General features: G+C 44.3%; 1 long non-coding RNA gene across 3 annotated transcripts in view; it reads left to right on the top strand.

Moving 5' to 3' along the window:
• The first annotated feature begins 2,465 nt into the window (after positions 1–2,465).
• Positions 2,466–23,175, top strand: part of LOC123996642 — a 39,435-nt gene continuing 18,725 nt past the window's right edge. For 2 of the 3 annotated variants that reach the window (XR_006832022.1, XR_006832020.1), the window contains exons 1-2: positions 2,466–2,710; positions 21,865–22,003. This is a non-coding gene — a long non-coding RNA (uncharacterized LOC123996642). The remainder of the gene's footprint in view (positions 2,711–21,864; positions 22,004–23,175) is intronic. The other variant, XR_006832021.1, reaches the window with a different exon arrangement.

Raw genomic sequence — 23,175 nt, 5'->3', positions numbered from 1 at the left:
ACCCTAACGACCCTGGCCAAACCCTAACCTGTACAACACTGGGCCAAACCCTAACGAACCTGGCCAAACCCTAACCTGTACAACGCTGGGCCAAACCCTAACGACCCTGGCCAAATCCTAACCTGTACAACACTGGGCCAATTGTGCACAGCCTTATGGGTCTACCAATCACAGCCGGTTGTGATACAGACAGTTATCGAACCAAGGTCTGTAGTGAAGCCTCTATCACTGTGATGCAGTGCCTTAGACTGCTGTGCCACTCGGGAGCACTGGTGGCTGCATCATGTTATCGGTATATTTGTAATCATTAAGGACTGGGGAGTTTTTCAGGATAAAAACATAAACGGAATGTAGCTTAAGCACAGGCAAAATCCTCGAGAAAAACCCGGTTCAGTCTTTTTTTCCACCAAACACTGGGAGACAAATTCAGTGTTCGCTAGGACAATAACCTAAAATACAAGGTCAAATCCACACTGGAGTTGCTTACCAAGAAGACAGTTAATGTTCCTACGTGGCCCGAGTTTTAGTTTGGACTTAAATCTACCTGAAAATCTATGGCAACACCTACAAATAGTTGTCTAGCAATGATCAAGAACCAATTAGACAGTTAAATCAATTTTTTAAAATTCAGGCTGTAACACAACAACATGTGGAATAAGACAAGGGGTGTGAATACTTCCCGAAGGCCACTGTATACCACATTTAGTCATGAATATATTGTATATTCTGATGATCTGTTTACAATGGAGCTATAACCTGTGTCTAGTCTGACATGTATGGAAGTTAAACCCATTAAAGTATCTATGCAATACAGGTGCCACAACCCTTCAGTACACCCCCATGCCGTAACATAGTAAGCATACAAACAATTCAGCCTCTTGTAAAACAAACCTATTCACCTGTAACCTATAGTTTAAACAATATTGCATAAAATCAAAAAAGAAGGAACATTTGGTGTGTTGAACATCATAAGGGTAAATCGCCTATAGATATATCCGCATGTATCAGATGACCTATTAATTAACTTCTGTAAAAAATTAAATTCTACAATTGCGTAGGCATATTTCATCTACAGTGGGCTCCGAAATGATCAACGCTTTTGATAAAGATGAGCAATAATGACTGTATAAAATGTATAATTGAAATACAAAGCTATATTGTATGCTCAAAGAATGGTGGAAATTATATTATTTCATACTAATAACATTGCTCAGAGAAAGAGATTTTGTTCAAAATGTAATACTTTTTCTCTCAAAAAGGTAGTCATAAAATTATTGACACCCCTAAAGATTTGTAATAAATAAAGTCGTCAAAAGTTCCTAGCACTAATTATTGCTATTGTGACTCTACAAACTTGTTGGATGCATTTGCAGTTCATTTTTGGTTGTGTTTCAGATTATTTTGTGCCCAATATAAATGAATGGTAAATAATGTATTATGTCATTTTGAAGTCATTTATTTTATTGTAAATAAGAATATAATGTTTATAATAATAAATGCCATTTAGCAGACGCTTTTATCCAAAGCAACTTACAGTCATGTGTGCATACATTCTACGTATGGGTGGTCCCGGGGATCGAACCCACTACCCTGGCGTTACAAGCGCCATGCTCTACCAACTGAGCTACAGAAGTCTAAGCACCTCTACATTAATCTGGATGCTATTATGATTACGGAGAGGCCTAAAATCTTGAGTGAATCGCTAATAATGATGAGTGAGAAAGTTTCAAAGTGTCAAAGAATATACCCCCAAGACATGCTAACCTCCTTTGTTATTGGTAATGGTGAGAGGTTAGCATGTCTTAGGGGTATGAACATTTTCACTCTGTAACTTTCTCACTCACTATTATTAGCAATTCACTCAAGATATAGGCCTACCTTTATTCACAATGAATTCTGGATTATCCATCATCATGGTAGCATCCACATTAATGTGGAAGCATTTCGAAACATATTAGTATAATAAAATAATTTTGACCACTACCTTTCTGAGAAAAACAAATATTACTTTTTAAACAAAATATATTTATTTGAGAAATTGTACTAGTATGAAAAAATATTATTTCCCATTTTTGGGGGAGCATACAATATTGCTCAGAATTTGAATAATTTATTTTAAAGAGTCATTATTGCTCATCTTTATCAATGTTGTCTCTAATTTTTATAACACTGTCTTGCATATAGCTTTCTCTAGACTTTTTAAAATTATGAGTATTATACTTGTATTTGTTATTAGACTTGTATTTGTTCTTCTTGACGACAAAACAAAAATGACTTCACCAATTTGTTACTGTTCGTTTTTGCTGGAAATTGTGGACACCGCTCACCGCACACACATTCTTTCACACAGATCACCCTCGCTTAGGAGGCGCCTCTCTCCGTCCGTTCCCGTGCTAGTCCAATGGAACAAAGACCAGCCTTATCAATGTATGCTTTCCTACTAGCCAATGGCGCGACTCCTCATAGCTCACATGACAGATTCCTCTCGCGTCTCTCCACACAGCGTTCAATCGCGGGATTCTAGCGTCACTGAAGAACCGAGTCCGGCGCGGCAGGACGTCAACGACAGCGCAACAATTATTAGGTATGAAGACAAGTTTTCAAGGGACCAGACACATTTTCCAATGGACTGACTGTTGGCAGCGGAAATTCTTGAGCCGTACGATACTGTGAGTCATCTTCAGTCATCATCTTCTAAAATGAACCGTACGTAAGTGTTTTCATTACTTCACTCAGATTTATTTTTGATGATGCGCGCCTATCAATGGTGACTCATTACATGTCTTGTTTAAAAAAAGTTGAGCCATTTCTGTTTTTTGCTCTTCACACCTTGCACCCCACGTCCTGTGTTTGCACGTTGAGAGAACAATTTAATCATTTCTAAAATTACATGTATTTTATTTATAAAATGGTATAATTAATCCGTATACTTCGAGGTTCACGCCTATAGGCGTACCCTACCACCCCCGTGGTTTTGGTTAGAAACAGTCCGTAAAAGGTAGCCTAAGTGCTCTGATTTTGACAGGATATATGTTAGAGCATGACAGCTTGAATAAAGGCCCGCCAAACACGCTGACCCTAAAAGACCGTACAGGGCTGTCCAACCGGTCGACATGGCTGAGTGAGGGCAATTAACCCAAGTTTCCAACAAGAGGACATGGAACACCTGAGGGGCAAAGCTCAGCAACAGGGATGAGAGAAAGGGTGTATCATTCTCCGATTTCATTCTCCATTTCCATGCCAAATATTCTGACAAAACTACCCTTAAATGTTGATATCTTTAAAGCTCAGTTATAAGAAGACTGAAGTCGGCAGTATTGGCAAGCCTACAAGAGTGTTCTCTCTGTCTCACTACCAAACGTGCCTTTGCTTGAGAGGGATCACATTCCAATCAAATGGAAAAGACAGGCTATATGAGGTTATGTTATAACCCTATGATTGATTTCAACACAGAAGGGAGGGAAAAAATTATAGATTTTGAGTCTCAATAAAAACGCTCTGAAATCGAGACATTTAAGGATCTTAGAAAAGAGCAGGAAATTAGCTGTTTTTGAAAGGCTTCAGATGGTTTTAACTAGATCTATAAAAATGTATTTGTCCCATTCCCGGGGGGAAAGAAAGGGGGTGAATGTGAGAAAAACAACCCAACACAGAAAGTCACTCCAGTGGAAGATGCCTCATCAAATGTTTATAACCTCATTGTTTCCCTCCCTGCTTGCAGCTGGTAGGCTTCTTCTTCTTTGTCTGGTTCTTCTGTTATGTACACCTCACCCAACTGCCGCCAACTGCCGCCTCGAGACACCTGAAAGATAATGTTCCAGTCAGTCTGGAGAACAGCCAGTTGTTTTATATGCCCCCCCCCCTACTGCTGCCCCTGTCTGCCTGCCTGCCTGTGTTTGCCTGCCTATCTTTTTGCTTGTCTGTTTGCCTGTCTGCCTCCTTCCTCCATCCACAATCAAGGAGCCAGCACGCTATGCTTGCGGGTGGCCAGTTCCGCTGTCGTTGTATAGAGGGGAGTAAGGGAACATGAAAGACAACACTGTTACTGTTGAGAACGTGTGTGTGTGTGTGTGTGTGTGTGTGTGTGTGTGTGTGTGTGTGTGTGTGTGTGTGTGTGTGTGTGTGTGTGTGTGTGTGTGTGTGTGTGTGTGTGTGTGTGTGTGTGTGTGTGTGTGTGTGTGTGTGTGTGTGTGTGTGTGTGTGTGTTCTACCATACTCTTTCAGCAAGGCTGTGAAACATAGTTAAACAGCACCTAGGGTTTTTTTTGTTTTTTGAATGCGAACAGAGTTGAGGGCTTATTCACACACAGTATGGCAGATTCTTTAAAAAGAAAAATGTACATTTTTATTTTTTTGGGATCATTAGCCTGCACATTCTGTCTCATTCCACGGCATAAAGGCATTATCTACCTTTGCACCTCATGCTCTTGCATGCGTACCTGGATCATGTTGTTTTAATCGGAACCTGTCCCTGTTTCAGTACTACATTGGTGGTTATACTCAGGCCTTTTGAAGACAGGTGTCACGTTCTAAACGATTTGGCCACACTCACTGCTATAAGCGAATGTCTATCACCTGGGGCTGAACGCTAAGGCATGGAGGGTTCTAATGAGTAAACAAAAGGCTGACTTACCAAGCTCTCATTAGGACTTGCGAGTTCTTGAAAACCCCTTCAATGGAAAAATTGTCTTTGGTTGAAAGGAGCTTTTGTGAAGCCTAAAATATGGACTTTTTCACCCACAAACTTCCATTTAGCCTGCTTTAATCTCATAACGACAAGCCTAAATCTGTTATAGGAGAAAAACAAAAATCCCTCCCTTGTGGTCACACGTCTTTCTTCTTGGAATGCCTTCGTTGATCTGTCGTCTGAGGAATGCTGAATGACGGGCTAGCTTTATGGAAAATGTCTTATTTGAGTGGTCTGTGTGTGACACTCACAAAATGGCTGATTTGAGTAGTCTGTGTGTGACACTCACAAAATGGCTGATTTGAGTAGTCTGTGTGTGACACTCACAAAATAGCTGATTTGAGTGGTCTGTGTGTGACACTCACAAATGGCTGATTTGAGTGGTCTGCGTGTGACACTCACAAAATGGCTGATTTGAGTGGTCTGTGTGTGACACTCACAAAATGGCTGATTTGAGTGGTCTGCGTATGACACTCACAAAATGGCTGATTTGAGTGGTCTGTGTGTGACACTCACAAAATGGCTGATTTGAGTGGTCTGTGTGTGACACTCACAAAATGGCTGATTTGAGTGGTCTGCGTATGACACTCACAAAATGGCTGATTTGAGTGGTCTGTGTGTGACACTCACAAAATGGCTGATTTGAGTGGTCTGTGTATGACACTCACAAAATGCTCATTCTACAATCAGGTGAAATAAAAATCGACCTACACTATTCCACGTCATGGAATTTTTTTCCCTAACATTTCTGGGTGACCACTGTGTATTCTATTTTTGAAACAAGATACAAATCTTACTTTGATCAAATTAAGACTTCTATGATTGATTTTACTTTCTTGCAACCAAGCTTTTAAATTCCATATTCAAACCTTTTGCACATGTTTTAAGAGTATGTATAATGTACAGGAAATGGATCTCCTCTATTGAAAGAATAATCCCCATACAAAGTAAGGAACATGTGTGATAGGCTATGGAAAATATGAGGGCAGCTGGAAATGAAAACAATCTGTTTTTCTAAGGCCTACTTTGAGTGTCATGGCATTTTAAGGACACTCCTAGATCTGTCCTCGGCTGAGGCATTAATTAAGGACACTCCTAGATCTGTCCTCGGCTGAGGCATTAATTAAGGACACTCCTAGATCTGTCCTCGGCTGAGGCATTAATTAAGGACACTCCTAGATCTGGCCTCCGCTAAATCTCAAATAGAACCCTAGCCCCTATAACAGTGGTCACCAACCTTTTCTAAGTCAAGATCTGGACGACCCAGACTATTTGCCCCCCCCCTCTTTTTTTACACTGCTGATACTCTCTGTTTATTATCAATGCATAGTCACTTTAACTCTACTTGCATGTACATATTACCTCGACTAACCGGTGCCCCCGCACATTGACTCTGTCCTGGTACCCCCCTGTATATAGCCTCCACATTGACTCTGTACCGGTACCCCCTGTATATAGCCTCCACATTGACTCTGTACCGGTACCCCCTGTATATAGCCTCCACATTGACTCTGTACCGGTAGCCTCCCCCTGTATATAGCCTCCACATTGACTCTGTACCGGTACCCCCTGTATATAGCCTCCACATTGACTCTGTACCGGTACCCCCTGTATATAGCCTCCACATTGACTCTGTACCGGTACCCCCTGTATATAGCCTCCACATTGACTCTGTACCGGTACCCCCTGTATATAGCCTCCACATTGACTCTGTACCGGTACCCCCTGTATATAGCCTCCACATTGACTCTGTACCGGTACCCCCTGTATATAGCCTCCACATTGACTCTGTACCGGTACCCCCTGTATATAGCCTCCACATTGACTCTACCTGTACCGGTACCCCTGTATATAGCCTCCACATTGACTCTGTACCGGTACCCCCTGTATATAGCCTCCACATTGACTCTGTACCAGTAACTCCTGTATATAGCCTCCACATTGACTCTGTACCGGTACCCCCTGTATATAGCCTCCACATTGACTCTGTACCAGTAACTCCTGTATATAGCCTCCACATTGACTCTGTACCGGTACCTCCTGTATATAGCCTCCACATTGACTCTGTACCGGTACCCCCTGTATATAGACTCCGATTCCAGATACATCTTCGATCTTACTTACACAGTCGTCCAGCAGGGGAAAGTTTGCGAAGTTATCGTTCTCTGTTCATCGTTTCCATAACGGTAGCTTTTTTTGAAAAGCCTTCAGGTTTTCCTCCACTTCGATGATGTTGACTCCACCGCCCTGCATCTTTTGATTGAGATGATTGAGAACTGCGAAGATATCAGCCATGTACGCTAAAATGAGAATGAACTCATTTTTGTAGCAATCTGCATGACAATGTTGGTGCTTTTGCAAAAACAGGGCTAATTCCACACGCACGGCAAAAACACGATTCAGCACCTGTCCCCGGGACACCACCGAACATTACAATGGTACAGAAGTACCTCGAATTCAGAGCCCATTTCTTTACACAGCTCACTGAAGATGCGGTGCCTCAGAGCACTAGTTGGCACATAGTTCACACATTCCACTACAATATTTAATACTTCTGCCAGTTTTGGAGGCAAGGTTTTTGTTGCCAACGCATGCCTGTGCTGAATCCAATGCGTAACAATGATGTGTGGTACATCGGCTTTCACTAGCGCACCAAAACCAGACTTTCTTCCCAGCATTATTGGAGCTCCGTCCAAACAAACTGCAGAAACCCACGAAAGATTGTTGTCTTTGAAGAAGTCATCCACAAGTTTCTTCACATCGGCTGCCTTAGTTGTTGTTGTAAGAGGCAAAATAAACAAAATCTTCCTTTATCACGTCGTCTTTCACATAGTGCACGAATAGAGCAAGCTGGCTTAGATTGGAAACGTCTGTGGTCTCGTCGAGTTGAAGGCAGAATTTTGCCGGGCTTGAAATCAGATCTGCAACTACTTGAGCCAAGATGTCTTTGCTCATGTCTTCTATTCTGTCGCTGATGGTGTCATTTGAAAGAGGAATTTGGGATAACTTAACTTCAGCCTCTTTGCTCAGCATGATATATTCACCATTTTCAACACAGCTGGTTTTATGAGTGTTTCACCAATGGTGTGTGGTTTGCCCTGCTTTGCGATCAGGTAAGCAACTTCGTACGATGCTGTCAGTTTGTTGATGGGTACAAAGCCGAGAACAGGCAGAGTAGCTTTTACATCGAATCTGTCTCTCTTCACCTTGAATTCAGCGAGCGTTGTGTTCTTGTATTTTCCATCTCCATGCAGCTTAAGGAAGTGTTCTTAGTTTTGCTGGTCCTAGACTAGAATTACTCAACTTGGCATTGCAAATCATGCAGTTAGGACGCTGACTCCCATCACGTTCCATTATACATGTGAATCCATATTGTACATATTCGTCCGACCACTTTCTTTTTTTGCTCGACATAGTAAGTATGAAGGGATTCAAATATTAAGAAAGAAATCACAAGACATACCATCCCGACAGTCACAAGTAGACTACTGGGCACACCAAATTCCCTGCAGCACAGATAGGCCAAGCGTTGTAGCGTGATCACCTGCAGCCAATGATGGCCAAGCAGGGCGTGTCATCACAAATCATATGAGTCGGATGTGTGTCTTGACCTCCACCGAACCCCTGAGACTGACTCACCGAACCCCTGGGGTTCGATCGAACCCAGGTTAAGAACCACTGGGTTAGAGTGTAGAGGCGGCAGGGTAACCTAGTGGTTAGAGTGTAGAGGCGGCAGGGTAACCTAGTGGTTAGAGTGTAGAGGCGGCAGGGTAACCTAGTGGTTAGAGTGTAGAGGCGGCAGGGTAACCTAGTGGTTAGAGTGTAGAGGCGGCAGGGTAACCTAGTGGTTAGAGTGTAGAGGCGGCAGGGTAACCTAGTGGTTAGAGTGTGGAGGCGGCAGGGTCAAACCCCCGAGCTGACAAGGTACAAATCTGTAGTTCTGCCCCTGAACAGGTAGTTAACCCACTGTTCCTAGGCTGGCATTGAAAATAAGAAATTGTTATTAACTGACTTGCCTAGTTAAAGGTAAAATATATATATATATTTTTAGCTAAATTGTAATGAGTAGGAATTTTGTTTCTTTTGGAAATTGATGTTGCACTGCATTTTGTGTTGCACCTTTTCATTCCGCATTCATCTTAACACAAAACCACATTGCATTAGGGGTAGGTCGTAAAATAGTAGTAATATTTGCTTATGCGAATCACTGTTTGCCAATGGTTATTGAGAATTATATGAAATGTTTTTATGTATTTTGTAGCCAGTCTATAAATCTGTACTGAAATAAATTATCTTTATTGCACTATAATATAACACCCATGCTGCTAAGGTCAATCACAAAGCAACAGTTAAGGATTTTATGATTGACCGATGTCACGGTCAGGAATGTAGTAACAAAACAATAATTAGATGGGTGCTTATATTTGTCCTAATTCACAAATGTACGAGTGTGTTTATTTATGTGTGAATTGGAGGAAAATATATTTTTTGCATATCTCGAATCCCCCTGAGACCTTCTCGGAGACCTGGGGTCACTGACTGTAAATGGAGGATTCATTCAAATACCGATGTGTACTTTCCTGGGAATAGTCTGCGGTCCATGAAGAGGTTAATTGTTTTAGAAAATGTTCTAAGGTGAGGATAATTGAGCTGCCGGTTGCTGCTTGTGTTATGGATTACTGCGTTTCTCCAAAAGAAAGAGAAGAAGGAGAGGGGGAACGGGAGGGGAAAAAAGGCCCATATTGTGCCACGCCACCGCAGGGATTGTCTGGCCTCCTCAGGAGAGCGAGCAATTCCCGTTTTAACCCCGTGAGGAGCCCCTGACCTTGCATGCTCCTCCATGCTCCAGGTGCAAGCCCTCTCTCCGCCTGAGCTCACACACACTGGAGAACCTGGGGGAAACGCTGTGTGAACACACAGATCCTTTTCACATGTCTTCTCCTCTTTGTATCCTTGTATGGGCTCGTGGTGAGGGTTCTAAACAGGAAGGTCTTAGTGTCATTGTATGGGCTCGTGGTGAGGGTTCTAAACAGGAAGGTCTTAGTGTCATTGTATGGGCTCGTGGTGAGGGTTCTAAACAGGAAGGTCTTAGTGTCATTGTATGGGCTCGTGGTGAGGGTTCTAAACAGGAAGGTCTTAGTGTCATTGTATTGGCTCGGGGTGAGGGTTCCAAACTGGAAGGTCATTGTATTGGCTCAGGGTGAGGGTTCTAAGCAGGAAGGTCACTGTATTGGCTCGAGGTGAGGGTTCTAAAACAGGAAGGTCTTTGTCATTCTATTGGCTCGGGGTGAGGGTTCTAAACAGGAAGGTCTGTCATTGTATAGGCTCGGGGTGAGGGTTCTAAGCAGGAAGGTCACTGTATTTGCTCGAGGTGAGGGTTCTAAAACAGGAAGGTCTTTGTCATTGTATTGGCTCGGGGTGAGGGTGCTAAGCAGGAAGTTCATTGTATTGGCTCGGGGTGAGGGTTCTAAGCAGGAAGTTCATTGTATTGGCTCGGGGTGAGGGTTCTTAGCAGGAAGATCTTTGTCATTGTATTGGCTCGGTGTGAGGGTTCCAAACAGGAAGGTCATTGTATTGGCTCGGGGTGAGGGTTCTAAGCAGGAAGGTCATTGTTTTGGCTTGAGGTGAGGTTTCAAAACAGGAAGGTCTTGGTGTCATTGTATTGGCTCGGGGTGAGGGTTCTAAACAGGAAGGTCTGTCATTGTATTGGCTCAGGGTGAGGGTTCTAAGCAGGAAGGGCATTGTATTTCCTCGGTGTGAGGGTTCCAAACAGGAAGGTCAGTGTATTGGCTCGGTGTGAGGGTTCCAAACAGGAAGGTCTTGGTGTCATTGTATTGGCTCGGGGTGAGGGTTCTAAACAGGAAGGTCTTAGTGTCATTGTATTGGCTCTGGGTGAGGGTTCTAAACAGGAAGGTCTTAGTGTCATTGTATTGGCTCGGGAGAGGGTTCTAAACAGGAAGGTCTTAGTGTCATTGTATTGGCTCGGGGTGAGGGTTCTAAACAGGAAGGTCTTAGTGTCATTGTATTGGCTCGGGAGAGGGTTCTAAACAGGAAGGTCTTAGTGTCATTGTATTGGCTCGGTGTGAGGGTTCCAAACAGGAAGGTCATTGTATTGGCTCGGGTGAGGGTTCTCAGCAGGAAGGTTTGTCATTGTATTGGCTCGGGGTGAGGGTTCCAAACAGGAAGGTCACTGTATTGGCTCGCAGTGAGGGTTCCAAACAGGAAGGTCATTTTATTGGCTCGGGAGAGGGTTCTAACCAATCGCTGCAGCTGTACATAGTCTATTGGTAAATAGCCCACCCATTTTCACCTACCTCATCCCCATACTGTTTTATTTATTTACTTTTCTGCTCTTTTGCACACCAATATCTCTACCTGTACATGACCATCTGATCATTTATCACTCCAGTGTTAATCTGCAAAATTGTAATTATTCGCCTACCACATGCCTTTTGCACACTTTTTTTCTACTGTGTTATTGAATTGTTAATTGTTTACTCCATGTGTAACTCTATGTTGTCTGTTCACACTGCTATGCTTTATTTTGGCCAGGTCGCAGTTTTAAATGAGAACTTGTTCTCAACTAGCCTACCTGGTTAAATAAAGGTGAAATAAAAAATAAATAAATAATAAATAAATAAGCAGGAACGGGGTGGTGATTTCTCCCGCATTCTCTTCTTTCAGTGGGTAGCCTAAACCCCACTCCATAGGCCCCTATATTCAAATAATGAAGAAAAACTCAGATGGTATGACATGGTGTAATAATCACAACATCATAAAATCAGAGGCTTGTCATAATTATTCCACCGTTTGATAACGCCAGAGCAAATGAGCCCCTGGCCGTACACTGAGAGTCCGGGAAACAAGTTCAGGGAGTGAATATATTCAATAAATGAACAAAACAACAAATACCGACGTCAAGTCAAAGTTTATTTGTCACGTGCTCCGAATACAGCAGGTGTTGTTCACCTTACAGTGAAATGCTTACTTACAGGCTCTAACCAATAGTGCAAAAAAAGTATTGGGAACAATAGGTAAGTAAAGAAATAAAAAAGACAGTGAAAACAGTAGAGGCTCCATGCAGTAGCGAGGCTCCATGCAGTAGCGAGGCTCCATGCAGTAGCGAGGCTCCATGCAGTAGCGAGGCTCCATGCAGTAGCGAGGCTCCATGCAGTAGCGAGGCTCCATGCAGTAGCGAGGCTCCATGCAGTAGCGAGGCTCCATGCAGTAGCGAGGCTCCATGCAGTAGCGAGGCTCCATGCAGTAGCGAGGCTCCATGCAGTAGCGAGGCTCCATGCAGTAGCGAGGCTCCATGCAGTAGCGAGGCTCCATGCAGTAGCGAGGCTCCATGCAATAGAGAGGCTATATGCAGTAGCGAGGGTATTAACAGCAGTGAGGCTATATGCAGTAGCGAGGGTATTAACAGCAGTGAGGCTATATGCAGTAGCGAGGGTATTAACAGCAGTGAGGCTACATACAGACACCAGTTAGTAAGGTTGATTGAGGTGGTATGTAGATATTGTTAAAATGACTATGCATATATGATAAACAGAGAGTAGCAGTAGTGTAGCGACATGAAACGGCAACGATGACGACTGGGAGGGACATATAAAGGGCCGGTAATCAAGGAGGTGATGGAGTCCAGGTCAGTGTCATTATGCGCGTAACGCTGGTAACAGGTGTGCTCCCTAACGAGCAGCCTGGTGACCTAGAGGCCGGAGAGGGAGCACATGTGACAGTAGTTAACGTTTCCTGATGCTATTAAGGCGCTTTCTTTCAAATAAAAACATTCTCTGATGGACTGAACCATCTAGAGTACATGGCCCAGTGGTTAAGTGCTGTTAGGTTAATGAACTAAATTACATCTGTTCTCCTGCCATCTGGATGGAGCGGCTAGAGCGATGCTCTGCCCCATTTCATATAGATTTGGGAGTTGACAAGGAGGAGTAGAAATGTGTAGAAATGATACATTCATTTCTACACAGACTGATCTCCATGAGAAATCAATCAGACTTTTGGCCTCATTAAGGGGAAGTGTTTTGATTAAATTGAGTTTATAAACCAACCGTCTTGCGGTTGTCCGTCTATTGCGGTCACAAAAATGTGCAGAGATTTGTGCAGCACCATTGTTGCTGGGATTGAACTGGCCAGTCGACGGTATGTGCCATTGATCTTGGTGAAGGCAGCACTTACAGCAAAACCTTTCCAAAGGGAGGGGTCTGCCTTTCCAAAGGGAGGGGTCTGCCTTTCCAAAGGGAGGGGTCTGCCTTTCCAAAGGGAGGGGTCTGCCTTTCCAAAGGGAGGGGTCTGCCTTTCCAAAGGGAGGGGTCTGCCTTTCCAAAGGGAGGGGTCTGCTTATCCTTGAGCTATCTGAAACGGAGCCGGTCAATGACATTTATCACAGAGAGAGAAAAGGGATCAGCGTTCGGTCCACTCGTCTGTCCTCCCTCATCTTGGAGCTCATGTTACACATGGATAATTCCCGCCATTCCCAGTGTGTGGAAAAAGATGAGGTGAAGCCTGGCGGTGGTCAGTAAGGGGAGCGTGGAGCAGAGGGCTGTTGGCAGGGCCAGTATTACTCCTCTTCTGCTGAAATCCGATTACGCAGCCGAGGCCTTGGGGCAGCACTATCTGACAGATATCCTTCCGACCGGCACTGAGTATTAGAAGATTGGATCTTGGAGACTGGCAAACCAAATGCTGATAGGCCTACAGAATTAAGCCCCACTGCGTGCATCCTGTCTCTGGTTAGTTATCCCTTCTCCAGTCTCTGGTTAGATTTACCAGTCTCTGGTTAGATTTACCAGTCTCTGGTTAGTTATCCCTTCTCCAGTCTCTGGTTAGTTATCCCTTCTCCAGTCTCTGGTTAGATTTACCAGTCTCTGGTTAGATTTACCAGTCTCTGGTTAGTTATCCCTTCTCCAGTCTCTGGTTAGTTATCCCTTCTCCAGTCTCTGGTTAGATTTACCAGTCTCTGGTTAGATTTACCAGTCTCTGGTTAGTTATCCCTTCTCCAGTCTCTGGTTAGTTATCCCTTCTCCAGTCTCTGGTTAGTTATCCCTTCTCCAGTCTCTGGTTAGTTATCCCTTCTCCAGTCTCTGGTTAGTTATCCCTTCTCCAGTCTCTGGTTAGATTTACCAGTCTCTGGTTAGATTTACCAGTCTCTGGTTAGTTATCCCTTCTCCAGTCTCTGGTTAGTTATCTCCAGTTCTGGTTAGATTTCCAGTCTCTGGTTAGTTATCCCTTCTCCAGTCTCTGGTTAGTTATCCCTTCTCCAGTCTCTGGTTAGTTATCCCTTCTCCAGTCTCTGGTTAGTTATCCCTTCTCCAGTCTCTGGTTAGTTATCCCTTCTCCAGTCTCTGGTTAGTTATCCCTTCTCCAGTCTCTGGTTAGTTATCCCTTCTCCAGTCTCTGGTTAGTTATCCCTTCTCCAGTCTCTGGTTAGTTATCCCTTCTCCAGTCTCTGGTTAGTTATCCCTTCTCCAGTCTCTGGTTAGTTATCCCTTCTCCAGTCTCTGGTTAGTTATGCCTTCTTCAGTCTCTGGTTAGATTTACCCGTCTCTGGTTAGTTATCCCTTCTCCAGTCTCTGGTTAGTTATCCCTTCTCCAGTCTCTGGTTAGTTATCCCTTCTCCAGTCTCTGGTTAGTGATCCCGTCTCCAGTCTCTGGTTAGTTATCCCGTCTCTGGTTAGTTATGCCTTCTTCAGTCTCTGGTTAGATTTACCCGTCTCTGGTTAGTTATCCCTTCTCCAGTCTCTGGTTAGTTATCCCTTCTCCAGTCTCTGGTTAGTTATCCCTTCTCCAGTCTCTGGTTAGTTATCCCTTCTCCAGTCTCTGGTTAGTTATCCCTTCTCCAGTCTCTGGTTAGTTATCCCTTCTCCAGTCTCTGGGTCTCCAGTCTCTGGTTAGTTATCCCTTTCAGTCCAGTCTCTGGTTAGTTATCCCTTCTCCAGTCTCTGGTTAGTTATCCCTTCTCCAGTCTCTGGTTAGTTATGCCTTCTCCAGTCTCTGGTTAGTTATGCCTTCTCCAGTCTCTGGTTAGTTATGCCTTCTCCAGTCTCTGGTTAGTTATCCCTTCTCCAGTCTCTGGTTAGTTATGCCTTCTCCAGTCTCTGGTTAGTTATCCCTTCTCCAGTCTCTGGTTAGTTATCCCTTCTTCCGTCTCTGGTTAGATTTCCCAGTCTCTGGTTAGTTATGCCTTCTTCCGTCTCTGGTTAGTTATCCCTTCTCCAGTCTCTGGTTAGTTATCCCTTCTTCCGTCTCTGGTTAGTTATCCCTTCTCCAGTCTCTGGTTAGTTATCCCTTCTTCCGTCTCTGGTTAGTTATCCCTTCTTCCAGTCTCTGGTTAGTTATCCCTTCTCCAGTCTCTGGTTAGTTATCCCTTCTCCAGTCTCTGGTTAGTTATCCCTTCTCCAGTCTCTGGTTAGTTATCCCTTCTCCAGTCTCTGGTTAGTTATCCCTTCTCCAGTCTCTGGTTAGTTATCCCTTCTCCAGTCTCTGGTTAGTTATCCCTTCTCCAGTCTCTGGTTAGTTATCCCTTCTCCAGTCTCTGGTTAGTTATCCCTTCTCCAGTCTCTGGTTAGATTTACCTGTCTCTGGTTAGTTATGCCTTCTCCAGTCTCTGGTTAGTTATGCCTTCTCCAGTCTCTGGTTAGATTTCCCAGTCTCTGGTTAGTTATCCCTTCTCCAGTCTCTGGTTAGATTTACCCTTCTCCAGTCTCTGGTTAGATTTACCCTTCTCCAGTCTCTGGTTAGATTTACCCTTCTCCAGTCTCTGGTTAGATTTACCCTTCTCCAGTCTCTGGTTAGATGTACCCTTCTCCAGTCTCTGGTTAGATGTACCCTTCTCCAGTCTCTGGTTAGATTTACCCTTCTCCAGTCTCTGGTTAGATGTACCCTTCTCCAGTCTCTGGTTAGATGTACCCTTCTCCAGTCTCTGGTTAGATGTACCCTTCTCCAGTCTCTGGTTAGATGTACCCTTCTCCAGTCTCTGGTTAGATTTACCCTTCTCCAGTCTCTGGTTAGATTTACCCTTCTCCAGTCTCTGGTTAGATTTACCCTTCTCCAGTCTCTGGTTAGATTTACCCTTCTCCAGTCTCTGGTTAGATTTACCCTTCTCCAGTCTCTGGTTAGATTTACCCTTCTCCAGTCTCTGGTTAGATTTACCCTTCTCCAGTCTCTGGTTAGATTTACCCTTCTCCAGTCTCTGGTTAGATTTACCCTTCTCCAGTCTCTGGTTAGATTTACCCTTCTCCAGTCTCTGGGTAGATTTACCCTTCTCCCGTCTCTGGTTAGATTTCCCCCCTCCCTTCTCCTGTCTGTGGTTAGATAGTTTGGGATTTGACAAGGTGTCAGAGTCTTCGAGTGTTTGTCTCAGATTAGCACCCTGTGGGGGGAATGGAACAATGCCGCTAGGATCTGAGATGAAAGAAAATTATTTTCACAATTTCCTATGAGACCGGTATTTGTCCTGTCGGGTTGTTCTATCAAAGCTGAACAGCCACTGAGGAACATGATTTAAATGGTGGGTAAGCGACAAAGCCGGTTAGTCATTTTTTTAGCTGAACGCTTTCCAGGTAAATGATGAACATGGCCACTCGACTTCCTCTCTCTTTTCAAACGACTGTAAATTCTACAGACGTCGCCAATCTGTCAGCTAAAGCTTATTTTCTTCAAATGGAGCATGTATTGCCTTTAAGTGATAAAGATGAAACTATTACTGTAGTTGACTGTTGTTCAAATTCAAGCTTGAAAGATGCAATTGACAGCTGACTTGATCTCCTGCAGCAAAAAGAGACATGATTTCGTCACTTGTGCCATTAATGTAGTGCTGGGTGATACCTAAACTGGAACCATGTTCAACTTCTCCCTGCCTTGTTCTAACAAACACAGCAGGGTTTTTGAAAGAAAACACTACCACACACAGAAAAAAAGGAAAGAAGAAATGTGGGAGAGGCGTGGAATGGTGAGGACAAGAGAAGAGTCCGGAAGAGAGGTGAGCTCCACACTTGCTGTTGTCCATCCCAAAAATGTGAAATAACATTCTACAGTCGTGGCCAAAAGTTAAAGTCTGCTGCCTCAGTTTGTATGATGGCAATTTGCATATACTCCAGAATGTTATGAAGAGTGATCAGATGAATTGCAATTCATTGCAAAGTCCCTCTTTGCCATGCAAATGAACTGAATCACACAAAAAAAAACATTTCCACTGCATTTCAGCCCTGCCACAAAAGGACCAGCTGACATCATGTCAGTGATTCTCTCGTTAACACAGGTGTGAGTGTTGAAGAGGACAAGGCTGGAGATCACTCTGTCATGCTTATTGAGTTTTAATAACAGACTGGAAGCTTCGAAAGGAGGGTGGTGCTTGGAATCATTGTTCTTCCTCTGTCAACCACGGTTACAAGAAAACATGTGCCGTCATCATTGCTTTGCACAAAAAGGGCTTTACAGGCAAGGATATTGCTGCCAGTAAAATTGCACCTAAATCAACCATTTCTTCAGATCATCAAGAACTTCAAGGAGAGCGGTTCAATTGTTGTGAAGAAGGCTTCAGGGCGCCCAAGAAAGTCAGTGTTCAGTATAATGGAAACGTGCCTGTCTTTTACGGTAGAGAGATCCGCATTGCCTCTTGTGAGTACGGCAGCTTGTCCAATTTAGAGAGGAGAGGACGGACAATTAAACTATAGCTCCCAGGAGGACGTTCATTTGGTTAGTGTCCCACTCATAAATGCCCCTATGTCTGGAGTTGGCTGGGGGGGTCTCTGAAGGGTTGCGGAGGCTGATTAGGAGCGTTGAGTGGGGGTGCAGTCAGGGTATCTCGGCTAGGGAATTGACACGTCTATTAACCTTTTGAGATATGGTGCTGGAAACACACAAGGGTCTATGTTGGGTAGTTTATTCTCACCTCTTAAACGTTTATTGACGATCTCTTTGGTAAATATGATGGTTAGGAGGAGGAGGATGCTGCTGCTATTGGCTCATGTTAAGTAGAGGAATAGAGAAGCCTCGAGTTTGAAAGAAAGTGACATTCTATAACAAGATATCACCAACTATAAGAACATTGTGTACATTGATACATGTCACCGATGATACTATAAAGCATTTTAAACATGCACAAATAAAAGTCCCCAACTTCCACAGGTGGATAACGTTTTAAAAGGTTATTGTTGTAGAATTGGTAGCTGAGCTGTTGCGTCGATTTCATCTGGAAGTTGGAATACCAGGAAATGACACACATTCTTTGGTTGAAATGACAAAATCTTCCTGTGGTAGTGACATCAGTTGTAGAAGAAAATAATAATAAAAAAATAAAAACATTTAATTGGAAATTAAATTGAGATGGCAACTTTGAGTGAGCAGTTTTTTTTTTAAACACTTCGTAGTCTACCCACTTTGCCGTAGTCTACCCACTGGGCCGTAGTCTACCCTCTGGGCCGTAGTCTACCCACTGGGCCGTAGTCTACCCTCTGGGCCGTAGTCTACCCACTGGGCCGTAGTCTACCCACTGGGCCATAGTCTACCCTCTGGGCCGTAGTCTACCCACTGGGCCGTAGTCTACCCTCTGGGCCGTAGTCTACCCTCTGGGCCGTAGTCTACCCTCTGGGCCGTAGTCTGCCCTCTGGGCCGTAGTCTGCCCTCTGGGCCGTAGTCTGCCCTCTGGGCCGTTGTCTGCCCTCTGGGCCGTAGTCTGCCCTCTGGGCCGTAGTCTACCCTCTGGGCCGTAATCTACCCTCTGGACTGAATGTTAGTGCTTAACCAAATGCAAGAAACATATATAATGTTATAAATTACATATTGTGTCTATATATTACTGAAGTTGTCAAGGTTTTTTTGAGAATTTATTCGAAGGGAAACACAAGTCATATTTTCAAGCTGACATCTCACATTATAATGTTTGGTTTAACTCCCCAAAGGCAGTCCTTCTAACCACAGAGAGTAAATATGACAGTCTCAGAATCTCTTCCGGACGCTTCTTGGTTCTCAGACCAACGTGGCAGTTAAGTCAGGAGAACCCGAAGCTACTCCCCCCTTCACACAAAACCTCCCTGTTCTGAGATTGACAGTTTGATTCGCAGATGTTCGCGTGGGACGCCTCCCAATCACCTGTGTACACTTTGGCTGGAGTCTTGATCACTCATCTCTGTCAGAGATGTGGTGTGGGCCTATAAAGAGCAAGACATGACTAACTGAGCAGTCTCAATTTGCCGCCAAGCCCTTCCCTACCCTAACTGTTTACTCTTCTAAGATGTGAAGAGTCTATAGACATCAGCAGAGCAATGGGGTAGCTTCCACCCTATTGCCTTCATCTAGCAGGTCGTACAAGCATTGAAGTACTGTATATTTAGTTATTAATGAATTTCTCTGGATTCACATTTGAAAAGAGAGAAGGAAAAATCCATAAAACCACATAAATGTGTTCATTTTTATTGCGGGGTTCATGTTTGTTACATCGAAGGAAGATGAGGGATAGACTTTCAGAATTGTACGATAGGTTAGAACCATGTTTATTGCACTCAGGGTGAATTAGCATTTTCTCATTTGTATTTATCACATCCATAATCAGTTTAGTCCCCAAATGAATAAGAAACCATCTCAGATACTGAATCATTTTTTTTTTAGAGCCAGTGCATTTCTATCTCCACATTTGAGATGTATAAATAAGCTAGGTTTTCATCATAGAATCAGTGGGGTGACGTTCAGATTATCTTTGCACATTTAGGGAACTCTTTTCATATCTGCCCCCCTCTACCCTTGGGGATTGACAGCCCGTCTCAAACACAGACTAGCGTTTTCCCTCATGGCACGACGGGTGTCTTCATCGGTCCTATTGATTGAGATCCCAGCAGGGGCTTTAGCTTGGCAGGAGAGACTACAGACACCATCAAGGCTGCTCAGTTTTTTTTTTTTATTTTTTTTTTTTAAGACATCACGCATGTAGATAAAAATGCAGTCTCGCTCACTCGCGCACACACACGCAGATACGCACGCACGCACACACACACACGCTCGTGTGTACACTCCATCTCACTCACACAGTCAGTCTTGCACCCTCCAAATGAATAAGCAAGGCGCTTTGGCTGTGCACAGAGCTTAAGCCTGGGAAGACATTTCTTTCTAAATGTAATGTTTGTAGATTAGCTGAGGTTAATGATCCGATTGCCTGGGAGGCTAGGCGTCTTTAAAGTATGGGTTGGGGAAAATGAGCTGTTCTTAGCAGGGAGGCTCCCTGATTACCACCAGGCACCTACAGTACTGCAGGCAACATATAGCATAGAAATATAATTACAGAATGTCCATTCTAGTCATTTGGTTTCTATGCCCACTATTTGGGGATGGGTTTGCTAAAGGAGCAGCTCAGAAAACTGTCTCCCTGACCATAATGAACAGACTGCATGTTTCTTTGTTTTAAAGGAGGTGTACCCCCCCCCCCATGGCACGTTATTACTGTAGTCTGGAATGTTGTTTTCTTTCCAAACGAATGCAGAAATTAAACCTTTTCTCGTTGTTCTTGTGAAGCCTCTTAAGTCAAACTGTTTTGTCTCTCCCCGGTGTTTAGTTTGGACTTTTTGTTTATGTTCTGATATAAAGTCCTTATATAGGCCCCAGCTATGGGGTGTGGCTGACCTCCTGTAGTGGTTAGTTCAGAGGTCAAACCTTACTGCTGACCCCCTCTCCCAAGCACGCTCTGGTATTGCCGAGTTGACAGAAAGGTGGAGGAATGAGAGAGAGACCCTCCCCTTCTCACCCTTCTCTTGGCTCTCACTCCCTCCCTGCGCCTGTCCAGGCATGCCTCCCCTCACAACCGACGTGGGCACAGAGGGAGTGAAAGAGCGACGGGGGCTGAGAGGAGAGGAGGGCGAACAAAGGAGCACTGTCATTGCCTCCCCAAGGTTTTTTGGGGAGGGTCGGCGGAGGCAGGCAGTGCTGGAGAGGAGGGAGGGTGCAGAGAATAGAGAATAAAATATTAAGAGGGGTTATATTGAGACAGACAAAGAGCACAAGCAGTGAGTTCACTGACACACACACACAGACACAGTAGGGGTCTCTTGCCCATGTTTCCCGAAGCGAGGTGCGAGGAGTAGAAGGTCTGCTGTGTTTTACTGTTCTTTGTGTAATATTGGCTTAACCCTCTATCTGTGCGGCTGTATGCTAAAAAAAAAAGGCCGGGTGGTTCTAACTAGCTGGATAGGAGCACAGCTGTTAACAATTTCATGAGTACACTTATAACAGCGGTGGATTCCCCTCTAGCTGACCCCCTCCCTCTCCACACAAGTTATCTCCCTGCAGTATGCTGCTGCTGTTCGGACATTATTCTGGCTTCGCTGCTTCTCTCACTTTTTTTAACTACTGACTGCATTGAAGCTTCTGGACACCATCTTGCCCCTGCATTAGAAATAGCTGCTCTCATCTACCCTGGTATTATTTCCCAGGATTTTTCTCCCCTCCTAATATTTTATATCTTTGTTGTAACAATTTTGAAAGATAATCTAAATACTAATGTAATGATTGGGATTCAACAACCTGGGCACGACTCTCTCGACAAATGTATTTTTTTAATGGATTGTTCCCTGCCCTCAGCCTGTTCCCTGCCCTCAGCCTGTTCCCTGCCCTCAGCCTGTTCCCTGCCCTCAGCCTGTTCCCTGCCCTCAGCCTGTTCCCTGCCCTCAGCCTGTTCCCTGCCCTCAGCCTGTTCCCTGCCCTCAGCCTGTTCCCTGCCCTCAGCCTGTTCCCTGCCCTCAGCCTGTTCCCTGCCCTCAGCCTGTTCCCTGCCCTCAGCCTGTTCCCTGCCCTCAGCCTGTTCCCTGCCCTCAGCCTGTTCCCTGCCCTCAGCCTGTTCCCTCAGCCTGTTCCCTGCCCTCAGCCTGTTTGCCCTGCCCTCAGCCTGTTTCCTGCCCTCAGCCTGTTTCCTGCCCTCAGCCTGTTTCCTGCCCACAGCCTGTTCCCTGCCCACAGCCTGTTCCCTGCCCACAGCCTGTTCCCTGCCCACAGCCTGTTCCCTGCCCACAGCCTGTTCCCTGCCCACCTGTTCCCTGCCCTCAGCCTGTTCCCTGCCCTCAGCCTGTTCCCTGCCCTCAGCCTGTTCCCTGCCCTCAGCCTGTTCCCTGCCCTCAGCCTTATGATGATGAGGACTCCATAACCATTTCTTTAACCCTCTGTCCTATTACATTTCACAGGCAATCAGAAAGCGGACAGGAAAATGGAGAGAGAGAGAAGGAGAGGATGAAGAGAAGTGGCCCGAAGGAATGGAAGAAGCCCCAGAGCAGAACCAGAGGGAGGGAGGGATAACTGCTGTGACATAAAAGAGTGATAGAGGTAAGTAAGAGCCCTGAGGTCAAACGGAGCCTTGTGTGGTAGGGTGAGAGTGTGGTGGGGAAGGTGTAGTAGGGAGAGGGACTTGTCATTTAAAATCTTAACAGTGATGTTAGGTAAGTCAATTTTGCGGAGCAGGGCTTTGTAAACAAAAAAGGGTGTAATGATGTGATCTAAGTGACTTTAAAGAGGCCCAGACAACCTTTTTGGTGAAGAATTACAGTGATGAGAAATACAACTGTCTTCTGTCATTAAACAAAGGGCTCTATGAAAAATAACATCTAAGGGTTTAAGAATAGAGGCAGCTACACTTTGATAAATAGTATCTCCATAATCAAGAACAGGTAGATGGTTTGACTGCACAATCTGATTCCTGGTGAACCAGAGAGACAAGATCTCTTTAAAAAAAAAAAAAAAAAAAATCTTGGCGCACCCATCCCGTTAGCGGGATCATTTTCCTCAACATTCGCTGAATTGCATTTGTTAGCATTTGTTAGGACATCTCGCTCAACAGACAAAACATTACAAAACAGATAGCAGCAAAATCACGAAAGTCAGAAAAGCAATAAAATTAATCGCTTACCTTTGATCTTCGGATGAGACTCCCAGTTACACAATACATTTTTCCTTTTGTTCGATAAAGATTATTTTATATCCAAACACCTCCATTTGGTTGATGCGTTTTGTTCAGAAGTCCACAGGCTCGTGGAGGTTATGACAGGCAGACACAAATTCCAAATAGTATCCATAAAATAGAAAAATGTCAAATGTTTTTTTAATAATCAATCCTCGGGTTGTTTTTACAATAATCAATCATGTTTCAACCGGAACGTAGCTTTTTCAATAGGAGAGAGAGAAAATGTATGCTCCAAGCTGTTGCGCATGCAAAACTCTGCTGGCACCCAGCCATCCACTGACGCGAGTGATCGTTCTCGTAAATTTTTCAGAATAAAAGCCTGAAACTATGTCTAAAGACTGTTCAAACCATGTGGAAGCCATAGGGAAAGGAATCTGGTTGATATCCCTTTAAATGGAGGGAAGGCATGCAATGGAACAGGGAGATTCATTTCTCTTAGGCACTTCCTGGTTGGATTTTCCTCAGGTTTTCGCCTGCAATATCAGTTCTCTTTTACTCACAGACAATATTTTGACAGTTTTGGAAACCTTAGAGTGTT

The sequence above is a fragment of the Oncorhynchus gorbuscha genome, linkage group LG02, assembly GCF_021184085.1.
Source record: "Oncorhynchus gorbuscha isolate QuinsamMale2020 ecotype Even-year linkage group LG02, OgorEven_v1.0, whole genome shotgun sequence".
NCBI lineage: Eukaryota > Metazoa > Chordata > Actinopteri > Salmoniformes > Salmonidae > Oncorhynchus > Oncorhynchus gorbuscha.
This window is presented reverse-complemented; position numbering and strand designations above follow the sequence as displayed.